At 41.1% G+C, this 26472-nt stretch overlaps 1 protein-coding gene and 1 non-coding gene across 16 annotated transcripts in view; both read left to right on the forward strand.

Annotated features, from left to right (window-relative positions):
* Nucleotides 1-26472, forward strand: part of EPB41L3 (erythrocyte membrane protein band 4.1 like 3) — an 860969-nt gene that overhangs the window by 309681 nt on the left and 524816 nt on the right. The window lies entirely within an intron of this gene.
* On the forward strand, nucleotides 18003-18193 carry LOC144829834 (U2 spliceosomal RNA). The gene has a single exon (XR_013610840.1). It is a non-coding gene; the product is annotated as a U2 spliceosomal RNA (small nuclear RNA).

Consider the following 26472-nt stretch of genomic DNA (forward strand, 5'->3'; position numbering starts at 1 on the left):
GCCCCGCCGTAACTCTCCTGAGTCACGGCACGCTCTCCAGCCTCCTCCGGGGGACACCACCACTCCTCCGTCCAGCTGTCTTCGGCCTCCCCCGCCTCTTCCTCACGCTCAGCAACGCTGTCTTGACTCTCGGCGTTCAGCTCCGGCTCCCGGCTCCGAGATTCGGCGTCTTCCGCGTGGTCCGTCCCAGGTTCCGCCTCCTCGACGTTCTGCCACCCCTCTTCCGGCGTGGCGTCCGTTTTCACTCGTCCATTCCCTGTAGCTCCTCCTCTCGACGTTGTCCCTCGCTGTGGAAAGAGAGGAGAGACATGGATCGCCGTCCGTGGTTCCTGTATGACGTGACTCATAGGACAGCGTCCTGTTCGTGCAGGGTAGTCTGGGTCCCGTAGTCCGACCCTACGGTGAGTTCCGCCAGGTCCCTTCTCACAATTCCTAAATATGGTCCACTATGTTTTACTCTCAGTTGGGTCAGACATAAAGGTGCTGATCACAACTGCATGAATGGGATTCAGTAGCTGGCCAGTTTTTCCAGGATGTGGAATTTACTAACACAAAAAGATTTGTTTGCACCACGAAGTTTGATTTAATGTAATATCGCTTCTGCAATTGATGTCTCTCAATGTGGGGTGAGTTTATGTTCCTCCAGGCGCTTTAACCTGCATTGCGTATGGTATATTTGTGGTTATTCTCAAAGAGCCCGACAGTCAGCCCAGAAAAGGGTGAGAAATGTCTCATACCTAATATATTCCAAAACTTGTGGGATCAGAAAATACCCAGTGTGATAAATAGCACCTAGTTACAAATACTGTCCTATAAACGACATTTATTGTTCCAAAATCCGCATGTCCCCTTTTTATTGGGAATTTGTGCCCCAGTAAATTTTGTCAGGGTTTACATGCTGAAATTTATGCTTGTGAGGGTGTGTTCGAGATCCATTTCTCGCCTTGTACTATATGCTTTAACAGTTGCTCATATCGCAATTAATCGAGCCATCCGTAATCGGGCCTAAGTGTTGCTTATTAAATTAGTTAATTGCCCATGCCATGATCTGGGAAGGCTGTGCAAATTCTATATTCTCACCACATACAACCACGTTGGCATGGTGAATGATGAGGCACATCTATAATTTTGGTTTGACTCCATTGCTTTTATTAAATGCAGTTTAACGTTGAATATTTTTCCTTCTTATTCCTACAGTGAGCTTCCTTTCAGGGTATCAAAATGTAGAGTTATCCATGATTCAACACCTTTGTCTTTTGAGCTAACCCACTAAACCCACAGCCTTGTTTCCCGCTATTTCCTGTGAGGCATCGGTCCTTTCCTCAAGTGCCCTTACATCTCCAAGGTTTCTTTAACCATTCTTAGTTCTGGGGTGTAACTTGTGTCAAAATTATTTTTGTTGCACCATCTTTATTTCTCGTTAGTAGTCTCAAGTAATTTTCGGTAATCTACCAAAGAGTACACCAGTTAAGCCTCCTCACTATTGCAATATTATTATTGGTATACAATGAAAGTGAGGTTCTGTGGATTGGAGTTTTTTTAACCCTGCATAGTTGCTTCGTGATAATAATCTTGGAAAGTATAGATTCCACTGTCACACAGTCTCTACTGAGTTGTAGAGGTAGCTTGTAGTCTGGCTTCTCCCTGAACTCTATTACAAAACCTCCTTAAGCTTCAGATTTCAAATGAGTCTGAGCATAGCTGTCACATTTTGTATAGAACACCTTTGTATCTGGAAATTATTGTTGAGCCTGAAATGAATACAAATCACATATTCTCTTTATAGGTATGAAATAAGCCAAAGATTTGTATTGTATAAAAAAAGAGTTTAATTACTGAAGATCCATAGCCATGTTCAAGTTCCCTTTTCACCCATTTCAACACAGATATTACATTTTTAATTATGTATTGTTGTTTTAGTACAGAGTTTGAGTTCTTGATCCAAGAATTTCACTGCTGGGGCACCATGATGATTTCCGTTCTCTAGTCTGTTGCTATATCTCAAGTCTGTCATTACCACCCAACTGTGCATCCCTTAAAGGAATGAATGTAACCCCTGCTCTTGCCTCCCGTTTTTCGATCATCCTATCGCTTCACCAACCATTTCCATGATTTCTGCCTAACATTATGTCATCTCTGTGCCTTGTAGTGCCTGTACTGCACATTCCCCCAACACCTTCTTTCTCACACAAATTAAAGCGAATGGTTCCCATAACTGACTGTACCACCTCTTAGGTTACAAATATAACAATGTACAAAAGGCTGACAGTACTATGAAGTATTTCGCCATGTCAGTCTTGCATATCTTTATTGGGCTGCCACTGACATTCCTTGGGCTCCGTAGTATGTTGCAATGATTTGTTAGTCTGGAACAGAGATGTGATGACCATCTTGGCATCATCCAAATAAATCAACCTTAAAACTCCCACCATACCAAATACAATTCAGCTGCTCCCATTCGCCGCCACATCTCAATTCAAAAGGCCCTACCCTGATACTGTTTAAAGAATTGAATGCAGGAATAGTTCATGAATCAGTTCTACCTCCTATAAGTGGATAATTTCCCTCCTGCATCTAGAGTACTTGAACTGGTTCCACTGAAGCTTTCTGAATGAAAGTGGCGCTATTGCCTGCAGACAGGTGTAGCTAACTGGACGTTCACAGAGGTCCAATCACTTCCTGACAAGCTCTGCTAGACCGTAGTGGTTCCCTTGAAATGTCACAGCTGAAGGCTATCAGACCGTAGTTTCAACTTGGACTTGGCAGTGTGTTCCTGACCTGAAAACAAAGCCTTCTTTAAACATGCAATAAAATATGCTAACCATAGTTTGCTACTACAGTTCATAAAGTGCCAGCCAGCCCTGCGCAGGCATCACAAGTCAAACACACAGGTAGTGTTAGACTGGCCTAAATGGAAACAGGCAGTGCCTGATGGGTTGATCTGACAGGTAAGTGTGTTGGCCATTTTTAGGTTTAGCCTGGGCAGCGCATGCGCTGCTCTGTGAGGCATGCTGTATTCGAGTTTAGACCTCAAACCCCGCCCACTCTCCACCCATATTTGTCATTGGCTTATGTCATTGTCCTTCGTAAATGCTGGCTTCTGATTCGTTAATAGGTTTGTTAGTCCCTCCTTAGCAGAGCCTTGTCTTCATTTGTTACCTCTCATGATGACTGGCCCTCTTACTTTTGTTGTTACACGGTATGTCTTATTTAGTCTGCAAACACTATTTTCTTTAATGAGTTTCTCCTACTGCAGGCACGACACGCTGTCCTGCAACACTCAGCGCACCATGTGTGCTTCTTCTTTTATGTGACATAGGTCATGCATTTACAAGAGTTTGAGCTATTGGCATTGTAAGTGACAATTCCTTTAATTCATGTGTTAATTAGCAAAACATAAATAAAAGGCACTGTCATTAACAATGCAAATGGCTTAAACTCTCGCAAATGCGATACCTAGTGCATTGCAAATGCTTGTTTGTCTATTTGTGGGCATGGTTCATGGTTTGGTGGGCCGGTTTTACTATTGATTTCCCTAATATTTGCCACAATCGTTACTTGCAGCAAGCAGAAGTGCATGCACTTTCCACTACCTTGCAGAGCACCTTTACAGCTTGCCTTTACTAGTTCCAAACTTCCCCAATTTGCAAATGCGTGCCACTTTTGTGGCTTTTTGGTTCACTAATGGGGGGCACTTTTATTTTGATGCTCTGCCCTATTTTCTATCCCAGTCCGACTCTGCCACACAGCATCCCTTGCAGTGAGCCAGGCCTCCATCGTAAGAAATCTTTCTGCTTCACCCAGGATTTTCATTTTCAACACCTTAGCTCTCTCCAGTCAGTTTAAGTGGCTTTGTGAAGCACAGCACATCTTGGAAACTTCTCTTTTAAATTGTGAGCTTGGAAGAGAACGCTTTAAGCCCTCGTCTGTTTTTGTAGCACCAGCAGCTGCGGTAATCAAGCGAGCCCCCTCTGACGTGTTTCCACACCCCTGGTGACAGCGGTTCCATGGAATCCGTGCCTCCGTCCCGCCCTCGCGCTGCAGTAATGATACTCTGCCATTGTGCGTGGCTGGCATCGCATGTCCTCCTGCTCGCGCGCAGGCTGTGTTTATCTCCGTGATTGCCGAGCACGCTGTCCCCGGGTGCCGGTTCACCCCCCGCCCCGTTCTTCTGCCTCGGGGGCGTGCCTCTCTGCGAACCTGTCAGGCCTGCGCCACTGAAAACCCTTTCCGGAGTTTGCCAGCTAAAGTTACACGTTTAAAAACAGTTACTTATTGCTTTACGCAGTACACTCATACCGTATTTTTTCATTATTTTATTTAAATCTGTGCAGTAATACTTTTTTATTTTTTTTTATTTTTACTTACGCCGTGTTTTATCTCACTAAAACTATTTTCCAGTGAAAAGGAAATATAACGTCTGCCTATTTTGGAGCTTTGGGTTGAATTCAAAACCGATTTAGCATGACACTGTTTAGCTTAAAAACTGACTTTTTGTTTTATTGACGTTATTAGAACAACGATGCGCCAGACCGGGCTTAAAATAACAGTATTTCCCAAAGTGTTTTGTGTGTTCAGTATTGTAACACAGCTCACTAACATTACTGCAAATAATCTCTGTCACACCCTCCAATTTCTAATATGTGAGGCCCTGTATTGACCTTAAAGAAACTTTTTATATGGAAGTTGCATGAAACAAACACATTTTGTCTGCAAAATGTCGGATAAAGACTTTCACATGTTATTAATAATTGAAAGAAAACGCAATTTACAACAATCTGTTTACAAATTATTTAAGATCATCAGGGCAAGAACATGGCTGTCTATATCAAGGGGGTCTCCTTAAAGGCGGGGGCCCTGGACTAGAGCCCACTTTACCCATGTCTTAAAGCGTCTCTGATTTGGAGGGTCAAAGGCAACCAGAGATCATTACAGCAGCCAATATTTACCTGTCAGTGACTCTTCCATTGTAACCTAGTGAGAGGCTCTGGCTCAAACACCACAGTGAGAATGTGTTTATTTATGTGGGATGGGGGGCGAAGTGTTGTAAAATGCCCCGGCCACCCAAGTTACTAATGGTTCGTAGGGAGGGGTATGAGAAGTTGCCAAGTTTTTCCCTCACAAACTTTGCAAAGTTTTTTATAACTAGATGTCGATAGCTTTTTAACTTCGCAAAATGTGAATTGCGAGCAAAATTAGCATTTGCAATGCCAAAAGGTCTGGCGCTGGCTTCCAGCATTTTTGGCTCTGTTATTCCTTGTTTTACTTGGTTTTTTGAAACTTTATTGCTGGGAGAGCTTCCTGGCCATCACAAATATGAAAAAAAAAAAAATTAAATACATTTTTTTGGTCTTTGAACGCCTTTGCCCTGTAGCATGGAACATGAACACATGATGGCAATAGTTGGCACATGTGAAAAATGTTTATCTATCTGTATATGCATATAGCTGCCTTTTCCTCTTGATAGATAGATTAGATAGATAGATTAGATAGACGAACAGATAGATAGATAGATAGATAGATAGATAGATAGATAGATAGATAGATAGATAGATAGATAGATAGATAGATTCTATTTCATGATTCTGGTACATGTATTTCTTGATATATATATATTTTTTTTTTATGTCCATATCACCACATCTAACTGCTTTCGGCATCATGATCCAATAAGACTGGTATATGCTAAATAGAATTCTTGAGCTTTAAAGATACGTCTAACCTGGAGAGGTAGTTCTGTGAGCTTTACGTGGGCTGGGTCCGTGCGGGTCTCAGTGTTTTAGAAAGGGCATTGAAACGGGTCTCTATCGAGCCCTGTATTCACATTCTTATCTTTACTGAGAAAAAACACTGATGATTTCTGTACAATGAATGTAATAAATGTAAGGTGTTTCCTGTCAGGGATTTAGTTCCTGTTTACATTTCACACTTTACTGAATCTTGCACTTCATTAGTGTGTTAGCTATTTCCAACATGATGTGTTTTTGTATTTTTTTTTTGTTCAGCATATTACTCTTGTATCATGCGTGCTTCAAACAGGTGCAATTGAGAGCTCTGGGGCTCAGCCTTCGTGCAAGTTTCGTGCAGTGCTGGCAAGTAGGTCAAAAAGGTATTTCGAATACATGGTCTTCCAAACCTTTGCCTCTCTGCAGAGCACACAGAGGCAATCATTGACAAAGCCAATAGTCCAGGGTGGTTGTGTATGCATGTCAATTGCTGTGTTATTATATCTGGATGCAATAGCAAAAAAGCTCAGAGAGACACCAAATTACTGGTCGGACGGCTCACTATGAAAATCTCAGAAATTCAGTTTGAGTGTTTAATTCCTATAGACTCTCCCTATTTTTTTCATCCCACTTAACAGCCATGTCGTTAATTGAATTAAATAATATTACCAAAGGATCCTTGGGAGTTGAAGTTCTACTGTGCTTTTTATGGCTGTTTTAGTGATGTGAGCAGTTCAGTACAGTAAACTACGAAGTTGAATTCAATGAAATTATTTTATGTAACATTAATTGGGAAATCATCAATTCACTATTGCGTCCCTTCCAAATGTAGTCTCAGTCCCATTCAAATTACTGGTGTATACTTTGAAGGGGGAGTGTACACAAATGAAAGTATATGGGAAGTAGAAAGTAACTAAGATAGTTTATACATTTAAAAAGACTGAGCAACTACATCACATTTCATATTCAAATAATTTTTATTGGCTACAATGCCTATGATTTTTAGCCTATTCGCCTATTCATTTGTACAATTAGGTTTTCATTTATTTCCCTATTTCCAAATCAATGGAAAGCCCCATAAACACTGCAGGGGAGGGAGATTCAGGCTTGCCAGTAGGCCAAGAGCTGTCACAATATTTGATGAGTGCCATTTTTAACTGCTTGTAAAGCCCATAGATTTATTTGTACAACTGTATTTCAAAAGGAACTATTTGGCCCATTTTTAGGTTTGACACGTAATGGTGCTTGCAGCATTGGTGGCAAACATTTTATTCTATATGTTGTACTCCAAGTAGCTTTGGTTCCGAGTTTTTCAGCCTTTGCCTTCTTCGGATAAGGCAACTTCAACCAGTGTTTTGGAATAACTCACAGTAATTTGTTTTCAACTTTGTTCTATTGGATGTTTTAGTATATCCTTCCACTACCAATGAAATGTGTACGGGCCTATTTCACAATCGAAAAGTACACTCTACTCCCATTTAATTCTTTATTTAGTTCATGCATTATTTTGCATTTGTTTTGCACTGTAGCGTGCAGTTTTGTTTTGCTTTTCTCATCTATTGAGTGAGAACAGCTAAGGTTCTCTACCTTTCTGCTCCTTCCCTTACCATCTGCTCCTGGAAGTTTCTGGGACAGTCAAGTTTCATTCCCAACTTTTTCATAACTCATTGTTGTACTACACTTTTTTTTCCAGGATATTCCACAATACCCAACATGCAATTCTGTTACTTTTCCACTTTTAAATACTAAACATGTTCATAATTTTTTGAGCTTCAGGAAGTAGGATCTTAAAAACTGCTTTAATTTATTTCAATTTGTAAGTTATAAAAGAGTGCACATTTTTAATCTGCTATAGAATTGGAAATCAGGGAACTACGAAGAGTAGATAAATGGAGCCTTAGTATAACATGCATGAGTAACAGTGGTTTAGTACCAGATGAGGCTACAAGGCACATCTGATGCTCTGTTATCAAATTGTTTATTATGATTTTTACCAGTTTTCTCTCCCACAGCTTGAATGTGAATATTGCTCTATTACAGTCTTAGTGTTGCCTAGTTACAGGCATATGTTGGGCACATTTCTACTTACAATATTGGTTCAACGTACTATACATAATGTGGTGGCCTTCCAAACAGTATTAGAGATTCCTTGAAGGCCGCTTTCGTGGTGACTATTGCCTTTGAATATTTTGTTCTCTGCATTCCAACCAGCTGCAATTCACTGAGGGACTACACAAGTGTTTATCTTCAACCACTGGGCACATTTAAAAGTGAGGTTTTTTAAAATACATTATGATGTCAATACCTAAATTATTTTGGAGGTGAATCAAGTATCCAGATCCTCCTTCAGGAGCCTCTTTTTGCTTAGTCTTTGGTAGCCCATGAGTGGGCATTTCAGAGCAACCTGAAATCCACTGTCTAAACATAATGTTTCCATTATCCTGACCCATCCAGCATGTTTTGCATCTTACATTAGATAGCTTTACTTTCTTCCCTTTTCTACAATGGGGAAGAATGTGAGGAATCAGAAGTGACTCCGTACTTTTCAAGTCGTCTGACATTTTCAGCTGTATTCCCATTTGCTACGGTGTGTAATAAAAATGCTTGCGAAATGGGCTCTTTGTGTTTAGGAGAACAAGTCCCATAATTGCGACTCTTTGATCCATTACTGCACTATTACACATATTTTTGATTATTTTTAACATGTTCTTTCTGGCTTGAATTCAAGCAAAGCGTTTGATTTTGTTTGTAGAGCATTGCTACTGTGTAATGCCTCTTTCCCATTTGACGTATGATATTGTTTACATTTAGAGTTTTAGAGATCTGTTCGAGATGTATGAGTTTTTCATGTTTAATGCTCTCCATCTTTTGAAAACGTTTTTTTCAGACTTATGGTAGCTTGTAGAACTTGCCCTGCTTACTTCGGCCCGTTCTTGAATTGATTGTAAGCAAATTCGTGCTGTAAAATCAAGAACAGCAGTAAGTAACTCTGCAGGAAAGTAAAACGTAGGATTGTTGATTTTTATGAGGTCCCCCTTGCTGAGGATGATCGATCGATAGTACTAGATGTGAAAACCACGGATATGTCACATTAGCTGGCCTCATTTCAGAGGATTCATCTGGCTGCACTCTTCAGTAGATAGAGTACTTTTTCAAGCTCCACTCTTCCAACCCTGAGAGATATCGATATAGAGTACCTGTAATATGTAAAGAAAATAAGTACTGGAGCTATTTTCTTATATACAAGCTTGAGGTTTAGGCTCCAATATCTATTATTTTTTAGGTTCAGTGTGACTCATGTACCACTAAAGGGTCTTTGTGACAGTGCTTGTTGAGCTGCCTTTAACTGGGTTAAGTTGGTTAGGTGTTTAGGCTTGGCTTTCAGAGAAGTTTTTACAAACAAGCAACAATCTGCAAAACTCTTGAGTGCAGTGTGGCAGCGCACCTTCCTGACAAACAAAGTGTGCAGCATAGGGTATTCCAAAATCAGGTGACAATGCAGTTTCGAGACAGCCTGCAGCTCTAACAGGACACACTACTGGAAAATGGGTGCTATATATACAATTTAATTTAATTTAATTATAAAGTGTTATATGCTAATGCAGGTGCAAAAAGCGTACTATTAAATAATACTGGGGTTATCATCAGGCTTAATTCCTGAAATATGAATACCAAAAACCGATTGTCGACCTAGGAAAAGGCCAGCCCTGTTTGTGGCACAGCCCCATTGCATTCTTGGGTTCGCTCCTGCACTTTTCTTGTTGCCATTGCAGTTGTACATATTTTTGCCCAGAGACCCTTTTGCCCGAGTGATCGAGGGGAGTAACCATACCCCTCATGTCATAGTCTCAGCTCGCAGGCATCCCGCATTTGAAGACCCTGTCATTATGTGTGGTTAATGAACAATCATTTTGCCACTGTGGAATGTTTGCACTGTCTAAGACCTGTAAATGGACTTGCCATATTAGCCCATCGTTTCTGCGTACAGGATGTTCAGTACACACTTGGGAGGTTAGGCAGCAAACTCATTGACTAGTACAGTGTTCTTGACCAAGCAGCGTTTGATCTTGAACAAGTAGCCATGTGACTCTGGCCCACAAAGATTCTTCATTATTTGATCTCCGCTGTATATATAGAAGCACCTGATCTGGACCAGGAGTGTTTTATTCAGCAGCGACTGCACTGTGCCATAATTCCTATATAAGCCCTGCTGAGAAATGTTCATTTTATGTTGTACACAATATAAATCTATATGAAGAGAGGCATAGCTGTTTCCTGCTTACAAATTCTGAAAGCATCTTAATGGTTGATTTTCTGTGTGTGCATACGGTCTGTGACTGCTCATAGAGCAAAGATATTTCTTGATACTTCATCGCTGTACCGGGCGTAGATAATTGACAACAGTCCTTCCTTCAAGGTGTGTGCTTTTGTATGCACACACACACTTGCACCAATTAAAATGCAAAACTAGTTGGCGTGGTCAGTGCTTGTTAATTTTAAAGGGCAAACAATTTTTTCGCATTTTACAACTCTTGTAACTTTGTTTACTCATTTTTGGAAGTTTAGATTACTACAAATGTGACCCTTAAGTGTTGAAATAGTATTAAATATTTCCATATTTCTCTCTGCTGTTAAATATAAGACCAGCATCTTTGAACATATTAAGCAAGTCATGTATTCGACTGGGCACACGTAATTCATACAGGATCATACGTACCTTTTATGCCTCCAAAAATTAAATTACCTGTTTTAAACCCTTTCCGAAATAATTCCAAGTTTTAATACCGCCTTCCTTCCTCTTATTTAAGAAATGTGTTTACATCTTACTCACTATCAATAGGCGTATTGGAATAGGTGAGCGAAATAAAGGTGAAACATTGGTCTTACTTTAGTTCACATTTACGCAATGAATTAATTAATTTGTGCTACATGCTGTTACTGTTAGAATCCAGGAGTTTACAGAAAAAATGCACATTTAAAATTTCTGCCAAAAAAATTTAATTGGATGCTCCGTATTGTGCATCCAGGGTAAAGTAGCCCATATTGTTGGATATCAGCCTCACAAGAGTGTTTAGTTATTGTAGAAAAGCAGATAACTAAAGGCCTTTGCTATTAGTCTCCACTGAAAAATATGAAGTTTTGTGTGTGTATGAATGGTCATCAGTGTAGTGAGGGCTTGAACCAAACAACGAATTGCTGTGTGAAGAAATAAAATGTTCACCACTTCATGGTATTGGAAACAGGAAATATGTTTTCTCCACTTGGATGTTCTGTACTCATCTTTAATTGCACATCATAGGAGCAAACCTGTATTTTTATTTTTGAGAGGTGTGCTGCTGTAGATAACCCCCTTTATGCTCTTCGTGTGTGTCTCTCGGACGGGCTTCCCTATGTACAGACAAGAAGCCTCCACTGATTTCCCAGCCTTTAATTCAAGCAGCGCTTTCTACATAGCAACTGCAAACATACCTTATACAATGTAAGTCTATGTTTGAGAAGGATCACACAGCTTGCTTCGACTTAAATCTAATGAAACAGTTTGGATGATAATAGATTTTGTCTACTTGGACAACTCGTGTGTTACCAGGAGAGAGAGAGATGCTATGTCACAGGAGTACTGGGTGTTTTCCAGTTTCTGAGAACTTGGAACTTTTTAACCTTGATAATTCATGAAGGTGGACATTTTAGTATTTAGCCAAAGGGATTCATAGATGGGTAAAGGACCATCAATCTAGTTTATTGCGCTGTCAGAGCAGCTGAAATGCTTTCCATCTTTGTAATTCATTACATAAAGGCATGTTCACGTGACTCTTCTTACTCTGAGTAATGTTACTGCATTTCAGAAATACTTTCTTCACGTACCTCGTAGAAGTCCAAATGGAGCACTAAAAAACACAAATTTAAAAGAAGGAAAAATGCTTTTAAATTCGCTATCAGCTCAGAGAGTCTGCAAATATGCCCGTCACATAGTTGCCCTGGTACATCTTTACGCTTTGTTAAATACTTTGATGGGTTATTGTTACTGGTTCTTCAACAGCAGCTTCAGCAAGAAAATTGTTTTAGTCTGTTTCATATGTGTGAACCAGCTGTTTACATTTAGTGGAAGAAGATACAAAACTGTTGAGCTTGTATTTATAATACCAATATTTAACATGTAACATTATGAATAACTATGTGGCAGGATAGCTTTCCCTATTAAGTCCCTCTCCATTCGAGAAACGTAAAGAAACCATAGTGCATTGCAGCATGCTTGCCCTTCTTTGTTTATAGAGGTAAAATGCCTTATTACAAGATGGACGCACCCTTGGTTGTGAGCACTGGAAACTGAATACCACTACATTGTGTATGCTACCTTTAACTGATTGCTCGGCACTTAGTTCACAATCCAGAGTGTAAAATGAAAGAAGAAGCCTCTGTGCTCTTAAATTCATTGGCCTTTAATGGCAGACCGCCATCAAGAGTGCAATGTGCACTACTAGTTTTGTGTAGAAAAGTACAGAGAAAGTATGATCAGTATGGTAGACTGGAAAAAGGAATGGCTATTTTAGTCAAGGAGAAAGGATGAGCTTATGGTGGAAGACCGTGTGAGAGTTAGAGGACCTCAACTTTTGTCAAACTTCCCTATCTAAGATCCATCTGCCGCAGGAATAACGGAAATCCATTGGGTAAGCTGGAAAATGTAGTTACATGCGGACAATATTGATAGGGCATTTCAAAAGCAATTGTGAAGTGAAAATTTGTGAACGAAGAAACACTTTTCCAAAATGTTGTTAGGCTAGATTACCATACATAAAAACTGAAAATAGGAAGGCACAACTGATATATTTCTCCAGAAAGAGTGACTTTCTGGATAATAATCAGCCCAGATGTCAGTGTTTAGGGAGAGTGATCAACTGTTATGTTGAGCTCAGAGCTGGGTCCTAGCAGAAAACCTTAGACTCACTTTGATCACTTTCATCTTATACAGGCACATGTCTTGAGCAAAAGTCTAACCAATGGCAAACGAGTCCCCGTTGGTTGAGATCCCACATTAAGGAAAGTCAGTGAGGACTTCCCTCTGACAATGGTATGATTAAATGGCCTGATCCTAGCCTGACAGGCCAGGATCCCTAAATGGTAGTGCATAACTCAAAGTCAATTACTTGAAGATACTTATTTGAATTTAGGGTAAGGATTGACTGCTTGTGACAGATGATAGATTGAGGAGCGGATCCTGAACTTCTCCATAGCAAACTTCATGCTTACTGTGTTGAATGTCTGCTTCGTGTGCTGTGGGCTGGGCTTTAAGTGGGCCGGGTCTCACCGGTACAGGGCACCAGCAGTTTTTTAAATAGGGGCTCAAAACGGGTCTCTATTGGGATCTGTTTTGGGCCCGGGCCCAGAGGTCCGTTTTTTTCGGACTGCAGTGACAGGCTCCCCGATGTGCACATGCTCACACTGCTCATTTCTAACTAGTGGAGAAGTTACGGAATGATGTCATGCCAGGTGAGCGTTGTATGGGAAGGGAAATCCTTCAAAGAGAGTCATTTTCTCTCTGGAGTACCCTTCTCTTTTTGAAACTCAGGAGCAGGAACATTGTTGTGGTGCCACCAAGGCTTTTTGATGGAAGCTTTTTCAATATTATATACAATCCATACTTGCTGCTTATTTTTCTTGTGCAACCAACTACCATTGAGAAACCCAATAGTCCTGACTTGTTGTAGGTATGATGTTACTTGTATCATATTTCTGGGTGTAATAACAGAAACAGCAAAATACCAGTCGGGGTGTCACATTATGCTGAGCACATATTTTTAGCTTACGTCTTTTAATCCACGCCCTTTATTACAGTGGCCGTGCTCCTTTGAGAGGCCACCACGTTGTTTCATCCCACTTAAGGCCCTGGCTGTGGGTGTTTGTGTTAAAGATTTGTTCACATTCAGTTAAACTTGTGAGCCTTACACACAGTCATGATTTTTCCATTAAGTGGTGTATACCACAAATAAACCTTGCAATTCCTTGTCCTTCACTCATACAAAAAGCCAACTGCTCAATGAACATCTAGTCATGGAAGCCGGGTGCTGTCGTACCATTTATCCAAATGGCCAAGCATGTGAAAGACCCGATTTTCAGGGAAATCCAACAAATGTAGGCGGATGCTGTAGTTGCATTCGAGACTATCATAGAAATGGTCGATTTGGTGTAGTAGTTACTGTGATAAAGGATACAGTCTATCCAGTAGGGATAGAAATTAAAGATATATTCTATCCAACAGGTTTGCGATGAAGGCTTGCTGCTCGATTCATTGGCTAGCCACATTTAAAGAATCAATTCAAAGTTCGAAAAAAGGTTTGCGAGGAAGGCTTGCTGCTGGATTCATTGGCTAGCCAAATTTAAAGAATCAATTCAAAGTTCTAAAAAGTACAGCATTGTTTTTTTATGGTGGTTCAAAATCTTTGAAAATATGGTGCCTAAAAATGGCAGTTGAACAGTAAATAAACTTGGTTGATCTCACCAGCATTTAGTATGTATAGCTTGTGAACTTCTGAATGTTTTTCACTTAGCTTACATCCATAACACTTCTATAAGTATATATAACATACAAAGTTATTCATGCTGCCAGTGTGCAAAATGTATTTGAATTATGTCGACTGTAAATAATTCGGAGCGGCACAGACAAGTGTGTTTACAGGACATTTTACGTGTTCCACCTCAAGTGTGTTAAAATTAACTAACCTTTTGACTTCTGAGGACCCCCATTAAATCATTACTAGAACCTGGGGACCCCCCACTGAATCACTATTCAAATCCAGAGACTGAAAGCCAGGGACACCATGCCTACACACTTTAAAAGATTTAAACCACAAAATAGTAGACCCAATGTACAGAAGAAAGCATTCATCAAACAAATACAAAAATGATGAAATCGTTTAATTCACAAACAAACTTTTAAAAACAAATAACATTTTAATAGGAATGTTAGAGTTTTGTAAATTTATTTGAGGCCACGCCATTCATTATTCAAACTATGTTCTGTTTGATGCATTTGCACTGCTCCTACAAATCATTTTGAGGATACTAACTTAAGTATTAGCCATCAATTTCAAATTCCTTCACATTTGCAGAATGTTTTAAAATTTGCAATTGTACATGTTGCTTCTTTATTTTTATACACTCTATTCATCTGTAAATATTAGGTAATTTTCTGAGCAGTTACAGGCCCCCTAAGTAGGCTTTGTGGACCCCTGGGGTCCACTGACCAAATGTTAAGGACCACTAAACTGAGCAATATGTTAAGAATTGCAAAAACATTTACACTTTTGAGGGGAGGGGCGTCATCTGTAACCTCCATTGTGAAAGTTCGTTGAAGGACATTTGACATGACAATGCTGAATAACACACCTTAAATCGAATTAATGTTTGGAATCTCATCGAAATCTGTATCTTATAACCATGATTCTCTTCTGTTTAAAACCAGAAGTATGAAATTGATCTTTGTAAAAATTAATCTAATCAGATAAAAACAGGAACATTCAAGCGATGGTTTTTCATTGGTCGTTCAATACAGTAATATATTAATTCACATAGTTTACCCTTAGCAAGGAGAGGGGTGGCATTCCTTTCAAGCATAGAAAGCGATTAGCCGAGTAATTACAGAGAAGAAAGCATAACAGACTAACATATCCATAAAAGAAGAAGGGACAAAGCAAAACTACATCACCCAGAGAAGACTGAAGGAATGTAACAGAGGATGTAGTTATCCCTTGCTGTTTTCTTTCATCTGGATTGTTTTCCATTTTCTTCTCTTTCTTATGGAGACAATGCTACAGCTATGCACATGTCATCAGATAATGAGTTTGGGACCTTGAGGCAGACCAGGAGAACACTTGCCATATATTTTTCTTCTTTACTTTCTTTTTGTGAGGTGTTTAGTTACTCCGTACTTCTCATCAGTCACAAACTTATGTCCAAAAGTTTGTCCAGTGGGCACAGAAGAATATTGAAGTAAAGGAACTTGTGCGTAGTAGAGCAGACACATTAAATTGAATGCGCAGTTGGAGGGAAGACAATGGAAATAGGTCTGAAGATGGAATGTTGGTCTGACTTTCAATGCACATTGTAGATTATTTGGAATAGAAGATAAATTATTCTGTTTTAGATTTATTCTAGTTAGACTAAAACATCTCAAGTTTCATATTGGAGAGAATTCTCTACGGTGTTGCTGCCATATTATGAATTCCTCTAGTGGAACTGGGAGACATCCTTGTATATGCAAATTGAAACATTTCAGATATTAAAACCCCCATAAATTCAATACATGGCTGTTCGATGGCCCAGCGGCACATTTTATAAGGGAACACAGGGGAAAACCAAATGAGTCAGTTTTGACATTTTTAGCATATTCAAGAGAAGGAAAGAGATGAGAACCGTTCCATAACTTTGCTGAATAGTGAGGAGTGGCCCATCGTGGGTCTGAGGTCATCTTAAGGTCCAGCGGTATCAGTTAACTGGAGGCACCATCATCTGTTATGGTGAGATCTTCATCTACTGTCACTGCTTCTGTGCTACCTCGTTGCTGGACACCGGCCATGTAAAGATTGAGATGGTTGAGTTAATATGACTTGGGAGTTATGCATCAATATATAGCACAATGGATTAATTTAGCAAGGGTAATGTTTTGATTGGTTTAAGGGCAGCAATGGCCGATCTCTCTAGTTTTGGTTTTTAAGAAATGCATGACTTGACCACCTTTGAGCAATTTACTGAAGCACATTGTTTAATTGGAGTATTCACTGAGTAAAACTGGTGTACTACTTTTGGGAGAGTCACTCCTTTAAATTATTTGTGCATGCAAAATTCTTGAGTTGAGTGACTGCTTCTAGCATAGAAAATATATATTTTATGGCGATAATTGTGCCCTGAAACGTTTTGCTGATGTTAGTGCCAAATTACAGAAAATGAGATTAAGGAGGAATCATTGGGTAGATATAGTGGAGAAGTACATGAAGGTTTAAAGGATGACTTAACCCTATTTTTGAGTTAGATGGGTTCACTGGTTAAAATCAATGATTAGTGATTTGTCCTTGGATGCCGCAAGCTTGGAAATGCTGTCTGACATGTGTGCCACTGTTTCTGTTCTCTAATTGTATTTGATTTTGCTTGCTTCTTATGTTTACTTCAGGGTGATATTTGGTTCTTCCTAATTTTCATTACAAGCAAATATCACTGCTCATGACATTTTTACCTTTTTAGGTTACTTGACTTTGCATGGAGCATGTATGATTGGATTCTTTAAATACATTTTTCGAAGATTTGGTGAACATTTGTAAATGCTGGGTTAAGGAGAACAGGTGGTGAGTGAAGGAGAGTAAAGCAGGCGATGTGGTCTGCTCAAACTGAGCTGATGCGGAAGTGTACATGGAGGATGCTTTTACATGTGAAAATGTAGTCGCCAATTTTTCCATTTGTTAGGGGTTCAACTGATGAGTTAAGTGCATGGGTGTATTAAGAGCTGCAAATATGTTTTAATGTTATGGTTGGTGCAGGTACTTTTATTGTTTTGCAGTGCCAATGGGTTCTTTTCAGGTGGCAGTTTTTTTTTTTTCTGGATTGAGAGTGTAGATGTGTGCAGTACCTATTGTTACTAACACTTTAAAAAAATACTTAGTGTGAGCTTTGACTCCACCTACGGCAGAATTTTCTCTCACTTTATTCTATCGGTGAATCGGTCCCTCTGCTACATAGTGTTGCATTACAATGACTAGAGACTGTTTAACATCTCAGAAGGAAACTGAATCATCACACATGAAGTTCTTTATCTCCTGTGATCCATTGTATATGGAAAATAATTGATATTGCTTTGTTTTTGTCTCTGCAGCATGCTTTATAAAACGTTTTACTCAAAATGCACCCACATGTACTGGCTTTGCAAATGTTTCTTTATTTTGACTACTTCTGTTGAGTATTGAAGTTTAACGAAAGATTATTGAAGTAGTTGAACTTAGTGAACCTGGTAAGGTTAGTGAGTTTCTTTGAACATTCTATCCTCTACAAGTGATTGTAAGAGGAAGTAAATGGATGTATTCGGATATGGTCTGTAGAAAAAAAAAGTTGGTAAAGGGATGAGGGGGCTATGATTGCTCATTTTAAGATATGCAAATTATTGCTATTTCTTTTTTGCTGTTTTGAGGGTCTGTTCAATCAAATTTTGTAGTGACTTGGAGCAAGAATCTCACAATTGTGTGTTGAGACTGTGAGGTCATTAACGTATTAATGTATTATAGTGATAATGTATATATTACTTCTCGGCTTTTGGCTAAGATCAAGTGTAGTATCTGTTCTTGTCAGTTGGATGTCTGGTGTGTCCTCTTGTCTTAGGACCATGTATTGAATTGGTTTTTGAAGCAGGAAGATGGAGTGGGAGCTTGCTCTGTTTACTCCGCGCATAGGCCTGATGTTGCGGTGCCTCCAAAAATTGTGCATCAAAAAAAAAATGTATTACTCATAAAGAGAATATCCATGTTGATCGGAAGTCTGAATCTGAAGATAAGTGCAAGCACTGAACTGTGTTTGTTGCACTTTCTATATAATGCAGTTTGAGTTTGCATACAAGATGGCATGAAACTGAGGGATAAAAGTGAGATGTCCCTGAAGTTGCTGATGACAGGGTTTGGTGGATGTATATTGTTTTTTTTCCTCAATAGATAGTTTGTGGCACGGAGTATATCAGACAAGCATGTGATTGTAGTTTAAAAATTGTACATCAAAACAGTTAAAATATGAAGAGACAGATGTTTTCAAATCCAGAAGAGAAAGTTTGTAAGTTTTCTCCCCAATGGGTAGTATTTCACATCAGTGGCATAACATAAAATGAAGGGGCAGAATATGAGGAGGGTCTCGATACGGCTACATCTTATCACCAGCCATAGGTTCTATACAGTGCTTAATTTGAGCCAGGGGTTTCTGGTTCTCGGCACCAGGACTTAGTTGTCAGCATCAGCTCTAGCGCCAGTCCACCACATGGTGGCACTGACTGTCTTATTTTGATATCAGCACAACAACAGTATTTAATAAATCGATACACATTAACAATTAATAATACCTGCTGCTCTTTTAGTGTTGAAGGCCTAAAAAAGTCTGAATTGTCAAACTTGCAGTATTGTGATGGATAGTAGTTACGTTGATCCTTTCATTGGCAGTGCATCCAGGGACAATGAGTGGTGCAGGCTGCAGTGGCCTTCTGAGAAGGACCCTGTCGCTTACCTTTTCACAAATTAAGCACTGGTTTTAAACTAAGTGGGTGCCCCCTAAAGGGTGGGTGTCCACCTCCACCACAGGGTCCTATGGTACACCCCTGTTTCTCATATATAAAGAAAACGAATATTGAGCAATGACAGAAGTTGCAGTCAGTGTGATGTCGCAGTATCTGTCCAGGGCACCTGAAGATGGCGGCAGGTCACACGAGACCTTTTCTAATAAACGAAAGGGTGGTGAACTGTTTATGCTTTGGTCACTAAGAGTTTATTGTGTACCAGGCACCAAGTTGTATTTTTTGAGAGGCACCCTTGATTTGTTTTTTTGACCTTTTCAAGAGGGAGTTGGAGTGGATGAATGTTGCACTTTCAGGAAATCAGCAGCGAATAGAGAATGACAAAATACCAAGATCAGTGATTACCAGCACGTAAGTACGCATGAGGGGATCCTGTGTTTGAAGGCAGTAATGGCACGTTAGAATGCAGCTTATGAAAACCATGATGCTAAGGCTCCGAGCTGATCAGGAGCATAGGTGGGCATGGGTTCTTTAGTCCAACACACATTTTATTATACAAAGAACAGATGCCACATGGTGGCAGCTACAGCACTTATGCTGAGGCCACCACATGCAGTCTAAACCAGGTTAGGGTGAGGGTGGCCGAGCAATGATCTATATGTTATTACAGAACAAATTGTAGGTATTCATTGAACTGCCGATCACGCTTCATTTTGTGGAACTGTCTTGGACTTGCACACAAAGGTCGAATGTTTCCTGAATCTAAAATGCTAATTAGAGCAATAGTCATGCATGCCTATAACCACACTGAATTTAAGATATTTTGAAGGCAGTTTTAGTGGTGCATGCTACTATGCCCCGTGCAGACTCCTTTGGAAGCCAGCAAAAGATGCTGTGTATTGTCACCATCCTGTTGCCCAATCAATTGCCCTTCAAGGAATGTGGCTCTGTGACGAAGCTGGGCCTTTAAAGTATTCTTTTTGGGGCGTTGTCTATTCCTGAGTCTTAAGTGACAATGTCCACAATCATGAGCAAGGGAGTGATTTTTAAAAAATTGGAATTATAGAATCCTTATTTTGTAGCCTTGAGGTGGGTTTTGATTGCCAGATATAAGATTCCATGTACGTCAAGGGGCTACAAGGTGGTGCAAAGAGAGTAATAGTATTCATACTCAGCAGTGGGAAGCGTGTGTGGTTTTGTGAAGTACCGTGTCGATTTGTTGTCTGTGGGGTGTTTGTGGTTGACAGCAAACCAGCAACGTAAATGCCTAAGTAAGTGCGAGATGACTGGCCGAGGGCTCATGTAAGTGGTGATTCACCAAGATGCATCTTTTTATGTTCACTTTTATAGACAACCATTGGCAAAGTTGATAGGTCTCGGCAATCCGAGGGCTATTGGTGTTGTCAATGTTTTTTTAGCCATGATGACTATAAGCACAGCTGGTGTTTAGCATGGCTGAAAATCTTGCAAAAAAGTCACGGAAAAAACGCAATGGCGCAGCCAGCGCTGGCCGCATGATAGCGCTACTGTTTAACAGCGCTGCTCTTTGACTTGAGAGTAGCTGTGAAGTATAGAACAACTACCAGTGTGAACCCCTGTTTAATGTGCTGCATTGGCGCTTGTACTGCTTGTAGTTTGTGTGTCTGTGGTGGGTGTGTCCTTGCGTTTGTCTTATGTACATTCAGCTGTACTGAGTATAATATGTGCTACGTGACAATGTTGCGAGTGGACAGGATCAGAACTAAGAATGCAACGCTAAGTGCTCATATGGAGTGCTTGAGACAAATAAAAAAAAGTAGCTCCAAAAATGGGAGCAGTGGAAGGAGACAAGTAGTTGGTCTGTGCTCTAGGGTAGGCCCAAACACAAGAGAAAGGCATGACACCTGCGTGCCATGACGAATGCAAAGAAAGCAAATGAGAGTGATGCTGATGTTTTCCACTGGTAAGCTATAGCTGGAAGCCCACTGATTGAAAACAGGTCTCAAAGAGAGCTCATGCCTGTCTAGCCAAGACCTAAAAAGAGAAGCTTTCAAGGAAGGAAGACTTGTATTCACTTCCTCCTTGAAGTTAGTCTGAAGAGGTAGAGAGGTATGAGACAGGCCACTGTGTTCGAGGGGGACCCCCAACAATGGCGCCTGCCTCGGAACACGCGTGGTGAGGCAGGGAGGATGGATTAACACTTAAAAAAAAATCTAACCTCCACCGCACGCCTCTCCCTCTGCAGCACGCCTCTCATCCATTCTTTGTCTGCTGGAAGCCCCGTAGCACCCAGGCTTCCGGACTCTCCCAGCCAATCACGAGGCTGCAGGAGTAGAATCGTGATTGGTCTGAGCGTCCTGTTTGGACGCTCAGCAGTGTCTCGGAGACTGTTCATGTTCTCCAAGGGAAGAAATGCCCAACACAGCCCAATGGAGAACCTACCAAGTGTGCAAGACAGTTAGAGGAGTGCAAACCACTCCCCCCTGCTCTAGTGTCACAGATCCCAGCCCCACCTCAACTCCCGCATAGGAAAAATAAAATCATTTTATTTTTATTTTGTGCACTCCTCCGCCTCAGTGGAGGAGCAGCCACTGCCCCCCAACCTTCAGCCCCCCCCCCTTTTTAGCCCAAGTCTTATGAATATCTGTGAGATATGGGGGAGTTAGGGGTCCCTCGTCACATTATGCATGAGCCCCATCATTTTACGTTACGTCACTGTAAAGAGACCTTTGTGCCTTAAATGAAACAGAACAAAAAACAATATATACGTGTATTTACTAGACTCCGTAAATCACATTTGTGGGAAAATGCAAAAAGACGAATTATGTAGCGTTGCTAAGGACGTCCCCTTAAGGGAACGCTGAGCATCTACGACGGGTAGCAGTTAGAAATATGACTCCGCCTGCAATTATTTTCTTCCACTGCTCTGTCTTGGAAGGGATTCGGCCCAGCATGTGTGGTCCAAAGTGTTATAGGCTCCTCTAAGAGGATTTTCCATAATTATTTATCAGACGTTTCCATTTTTTTCCAGTTGGCAGCATGTTGAGGCGTGTCCACGCTGCGCCCCCACGTGACTCCAGCCCTCCCTTTGTTTTATGTCTGTGTCCTGGTTTGTCCCTGTTGTTAGTGGATTGGAAAGCGTGCTACGAATCCAGCGCACCACGTGTAACCGTTCACACGGTCAGAGAACGCATCCCGCATTCCTCTGGCCCGAAAGATGTCACGTTATGTGTCACCCGAGGACAATATTGAGTCACATTGAAGAGAACAGTTTTCAGCATTGTGCCGTGTGTGGAGGAATGTCGTGCTGCGTCGGCTCGCTGCTGATCAAAAGCGTCTGCCCGCTGCTTCCTGAACCCGGGCAGCCCCACTGGGAGGGGTGGTGGGGGGCCTCAAAGATAGACGTTGAGCTCGTCGCCACTTACATATATAGACAAAGCCTTTGAAGACCAAGGAGCAATAGAAAAAAACAGAAAGAAAATGATATGAATGTGTTAAAAAATAACCGTTCAGCGTTAAAATGCGAAAAGACACACGTTCTGCAAAAATGTAACTTTTATCGAAAACGGAGAGGTTTATGTACGTGGGTCATCGTGGAATGATAAGGGGGGTTTGGGGGGCAGCCGAGCCGCGAGGTCTGCCCCCCGGGCAAATTTGGGAGGGGGAGGGGGGCTAGCCGGACGCGGCCATTTTGGCACTTTGGGCTGCCTGGGAATAGCCCAAAGGCAGCCCAATCTGGCAGGAGGTAGCCCAAAGGCAGCCCAGGTATTTAAGGGCTTGCGACACTCCCCCAGCCACCATTTTAGGTATTACGACCTGGTGGCTGGGGGGAGAGCTTAGGGTTTTTTGTCCCCGCCCACCCTCCCTGTTTCTTGGAGTTTTGGGGAGGCGTTTTTTGGGGGGGGGGGGGTTTGTTTTGGGTGTTAGGAGGCGGTATTGGGCCAGGTGCACTGGGGGAAGATATTTGTACTTTGTCGCTTGGAACAGGTGCAGGCGGAGTTGTTTTGGATGTTGGCCAAGTTTGGCTGGAGTTCGGTATTTTGTCGTTGAGTTGGGGAGCGGGAGCAGGGAAAGGGTAACCAGTTTGGGGGGTTACATTAGAGGGTAGTGGTTACTGTTGCAAGAACAGATAGGAATGGAGGTCTTGGGAGGTTTTTGGAGTAGGAGGGATGGGAGAAAATTGGATACCAAGGAGGGAATGATTTATATATTGCTATGTTATAGGGTGGGGGATTTGAACATGTGGGGATCGTAGGGGTGGGGGGGGGATAAACAAAAGGGGGTCAGGTAACTCGATGTTCAGAGAGGTGTTTAGTTTTGTAAGGCGGTGAGCCAGTTTTAATATATATGTGATGTGCACCTGTTTCAATAAAGCGGCCTTTTACACACAAAATGGTAGTCGGTCGTGCTTGCCACCCCTCACTCCCTCCCAAGAAACAGTTTTGGAAGCGGCGTCTAGATAGGTTGAGATATGCGTCTCGGCTTGAGAGACTTTCTTTGGTGACTTTGCCTATGCCCCGTGGTTGCCATGTGTGGCAGCTGGGAGGTTTAATTATAGGTCGTGCAGCCTTATAGAGATTAAGGGAAATGTAAGCAGAAGGGGAGGCTGCCAGTGACAGCTGCGCGCTTTAGGCACCGAGTGGTTAAAATGCATATAAGGGAAAACGTAAAAATAAGAAGCGCTGAACATAATTTTTGATATACATATTTTAACCCCTGGCCTATTTTCGCTCCGTGAATGGAAGTATATTAGTCCCATGATGATGTATTTGTCGTGTGAAGAGAATAGTTATTAAGGACAAAAGCAGGGAAAAAAATAGCGGCCTCAAATTCTAAAATCATTAAATGTGTATGTCGAAAAGTAGATAAGAGATTGATTGTAGAGAATCCCAACACATTTTAATGTCAGTTGTAAAAAGTGCAGTATTAGTAGGATGCAATGAGGAAACCAGTGTTACATTTGTAAAAAATATAAGTGCCGGGGCTCTCCAGGAGGCCACAGCAGCTTGCACCAGACATTGCTACTGCCAACGCTGCGAATAATAGTAGTTACACCACAATTACTAACCATCACAGTCCTACAGGTGTGACAGTTCTAACTGAGGCCCACATAGCTTTAAGAAGGCGTGATCAGCAGATAATAGTATTTTTTAATCTATACTGAAGTAATAATTACCTGTTGTTGTGGTCCTCTATAGGCAGCGCCACCTTGTGGCAGACTGCCACAAGCGCCAGTGTTGACAATTAAGACCCGTCTCAAATTAAGCCCGGAGGAAGCCCCAATCTTAAGGTTGTGTGTATCCTCAGAATCCTAAAAAACCCTCCTGTTGTGCGCTGCTCAGTTCCCTGCTGCTTCTTAAGCATCCACACCACAGTCTTGGGTAGGAGTGGCAGGTTTCGTGAGTGAAGGTCAGGTGGCTGAGGTGTGCACGGTGCAGGGTTGCAGGTTCAAACCTCAGGCAAGGCTTTTAGATATGTTGAGCTCAGTCAGAAGGCCGATGGATGGTAATTTTGGTCCTTTTTTTTGGTGAGTGGGGGGATCACAGCTCACTACGTTTAAATGTAACACATTTACTAGAGTTTCTTACTTGTCAAGTCTGCTTGGGGCAGGCGTTCTGTTGGTATTAAACTGCACTGGGCCTTCAACAGCACATGGAATGCTGTAAATATGTAAATCCATAATAATCACCTACAGAAGCTGTTAGCATGGTCTTTGGCCAACTTCACCATTTTAGGCTTTTAAAACATAAGGTTGAACATTGAGCTACAACAGTAAATTTTGATTCAAAGTTACGTACAAAGGAATACACAAAGTGTAGTTATTTAGTGGCCTGTGGTCAAAAGGTTCATGAGGTTGCCTAGAGCTGGTGATTCATTCTACCGGTTCAGAAGCGTGGCTATTTAAAATGCATGAACACTCACAAGTGCAAAGATTTGTGGGAATTCAGAAACCTTATGCATTGTCTTTCCTGTAAATGCACTGCAGAAAAAGTGGGAGTATGTTTCCAGGATAGGGTAGTTGAAGCAATATCTCTAAGTATGACAAAGACAGCCTTCCGTAGAATGTATTGGAAATGGAAAAACGTGCTCATCCTGGTGAGTTGAAACAATGTAATCTCAATTTTCCAAGGACACAAGCTGTGTGGTGTAGGTGAATAGAGCGAAAGAATTGAGGGGTCTCAACTACACCACAACTGACGCTGGCTCTTGAAGCGTCTTTGGAAGTAAATACAGAGATGTGGATGAAATATTCCTTTGAGCTCTGTGTTCGTTTTGTGCTTAGGCAGACTCGAGTAAAGTTGTACTTGCAAGTTTAATAACATCTCTTAAAGAGATAAATTAGTCTTTTAGGACTTTGAAGAAGTGCAAGACTATAGGAAGGTGGGAACGCGAATGTTGGTAAAATTGGTTTGACTTTTTGGTGAAGTTAGGATATTATCAGTTTTAACTGTGCCACCAACTTCTCCTTCCCATCCAGTAATAATTTATTTTATTTTAGTTCACTGATAATAGTTGAAGATCAGTACCAGAATTAAAGCCTAATCACAGCCAGTGTCAACCAGTAACCAATTACATTTATGGCTCAATCAAATGCTAGTAAGGTGTTTATAGCAGCGGGCTACCACATCTCAAGATAAAAACCTCAGTGTTAAAAGCATTAGTAAACACGGCTTATATACTATATCAAAGATTGCACTTTCCCCAGTTCTATGCTGAGGCAGCTCAGCTGGTCCATTTTTTCACATTATTGGATTTGTAGATGGGACTACAGGCCCCAGAATTCAAGGACTACACCTAGATTGGGCAAAGGACGAAAGCATTGACGTGCAAAACGTGAGATCTCCGATATAGTAAACAACCTCCTTTCTCTGGCTTTTATGTCTTCCTATCACCTTTTTTAGCTCAAATTGGATAATCAATTGAAGTTTACTCTTTTGCATGTGCCAGCTAGAAAATTAGATTCATGCATTTTCAACAGTTGAGCCAACTGTTTTGATGTGTATAGAGGTCGCTGGAGGTACTAAACAAACAGGAAGTATAAAACACACAGTACAGATACTTCCTGTTTCTCTAGACCACGCACATTGCTCCAAGTTCCTCTGATGATAGTGCACTATGCTGATTTCTGCTGTGAAAACAGCTGCATCTTGATGCATCATGCGAAGAGCAAGTCGACCACGTTGAGTAATGTGAACTGGGACTACCGTAGGCTGTTTTGCATGTCCCGCTCAGAGGCAGAGAGAGAGAGCTCTGCCATACCATTGCCACACACTAAGATCCTCCATGGCTGGGACTGTTAATAGCAGGTCTCGCAACACTAGTCAGTGGTATACAAGGGTGGAGGTATGGTAGTGTTTGTGTGTGTGTCTGTAGACATGTTTGCTATCAGCAGCCTTTTTTGGGGGTCGCAAGATTTACCAGAATTCCAGTTTGCTTGAACAATATTATGCATTACAAGCTTCAACAGAAAAGTTTGGTCAGCAGGACAAATGACAAATATATATATATATATATATA

Source organism: Lissotriton helveticus, chromosome 4_1 (genome assembly GCF_964261635.1).
Source record: "Lissotriton helveticus chromosome 4_1, aLisHel1.1, whole genome shotgun sequence".
In the NCBI taxonomy this organism is placed as follows: Eukaryota; Metazoa; Chordata; class Amphibia; order Caudata; family Salamandridae; genus Lissotriton; species Lissotriton helveticus.